At 35.1% G+C, this 1794-nt stretch overlaps 1 non-coding gene across 1 annotated transcript; it reads left to right on the plus strand.

Moving 5' to 3' along the window:
• Window positions 1-272: 272 nt before the first annotated feature.
• On the plus strand, window positions 273-378 carry LOC121998829. Its single transcript, XR_006116621.1, has one exon. It is a non-coding gene; the product is annotated as a small nucleolar RNA R71 (small nucleolar RNA).
• Window positions 379-1794: the final 1416 nt, after the last annotated feature.

Below are 1794 nucleotides of genomic sequence, written 5' to 3' on the forward strand. Positions count from 1 at the left end.
ACTTGTGAATTTCAACATTTTTAGGTGGTTGAATTTCATTTTGTTTGACAGGCTCTCTTACATTTATGGCTTGCACTTTTTGAATATCTGAGGAAAATTCCATCCAACTTTTGTTCGACCATTCATGGAGGTTCAATGTCACTTGATCAATTAATGAATAAGCTTCATCTACACTTTTGTCCATAAAAGAACCTCCAGCTGATGAATCCAATAAAGTCTTGTCTGAGAGAGAAATTCCCCCATAGAATATGCGCAAAATCAACCATTTTTCAAAACCATGATGAGGGCACTGTCTTTGAAGACTCTTAAATCTATCCCATGCTTCAAATAATGATTCTCCATATGCCTGAGCAAAATTTGTTATGCAATTCCTCATATACACCGTTCTACTTGGAGGGAAAAAAGGATTCAGAAATTGCTTCTCCAATTGTTCCCAACTTGTGATGCTTTGAGGACAGAGAGAATATAGCCAAGTCCTTGCTTTATCCTTGATACTGAAAGGAAATGTCATCAACCGAACTGCGTCTGCTGATACTCCTTCACATTTCACCAAATCACAAATCTCTAAAAATGTTTCAAGATGCAGATAAGGACTTTCTGATACTTCTCCTCCAAATTTGTGACCTTGTATCATGAAAATTATCTCTGGGTCTAGTTGGAAACTTTCTGCTTCAATTTGAGGTTGCACAATGGGAGATAAAAATCTCGCGGAAAAGGGTGTAGAAAAATTTCTCATGGGCCTGCTTGACATGTTAGTGCTCATGGATATTCAAGAAGAAAAAGAAAATTATCAAGGATCAAAAACAAGAAATAAAATGCAATATGAAAAGCAAGAAAGCGAATGCAGAATTTAAATTGCAAGAAAGAAAGTGCATAATGAAAACAAGAAAGAAAAGATAAAAGGAAAAAGAAAAATATCTAGAATAATTCATCTGCTAAAAATTTGCAAGATATGTTTACAAAAGAAAAGAAGAAAGAAACAAGATCAAAAGAGAAAACAGAGAAAAGTTAGATTAGAGTACTAGAAATCAAGAATGCAAAGTTAGAATTAGAATTGCAACAAAAAGAATTGTAAAGAATGTTATTCAAGAAAGGAAAAACTTTTGAAAACATAATTCTAATCAATTAGTTATAACTATGCAAATCAAAAGAAAGAAAGAAAAGTTATGTTTAGTCTAACTCAATTGATAATTCCTAATGTTATAGCGCAGTCCCCGGCAACGGCGCCAAAAACTTGTTCGCTCTCCGCAAGTGTACGGAAATGTCGCAAGTAATATAAAAGATTATCGTATCCACAGGGACTGGAATAAGCACTAGAAATGTCTCAATGCGAATTAGCTAAACAACTATCCAATCGTTTCAAAAGCAAAGTAAAGGTAAACAAATCTAATCTTAAAGATCAACAAACAAGAGTTTAGTGTTTTGGGTTATGATAAAGGGAGATTCTAGGAGTTTCGGTTTCTTTGTAAGATTTCTTGAATGTAAATGGTTCACCAATTCTTATCCCTCAATTGCCAAACATGTAGAGAGTTGCCGGTTCTCTCTTGCAATAGACAACCGGCTAAGGACTGAGAAATGTATCTAAACAGGATTAATGTCCTTACACAGAAGCGCACCTATTACTATGCCTTCCTCGGATATCAACATAGAAGCCCACAACTCATTAATCTATCAAGATACAAGAAACTAATCATAAGATCCATCCTACTCTCTTGAATATTCCCATTTCCTCTTCAAGATTATCTCTCAAACGTCCTTACACGGGCTTGCACCTGTCACGTGGATCCCTCGGAT

This window comes from Zingiber officinale, chromosome 6A, assembly GCF_018446385.1.
Source record: "Zingiber officinale cultivar Zhangliang chromosome 6A, Zo_v1.1, whole genome shotgun sequence".
In the NCBI taxonomy this organism is placed as follows: domain Eukaryota; kingdom Viridiplantae; phylum Streptophyta; class Magnoliopsida; order Zingiberales; family Zingiberaceae; genus Zingiber; species Zingiber officinale.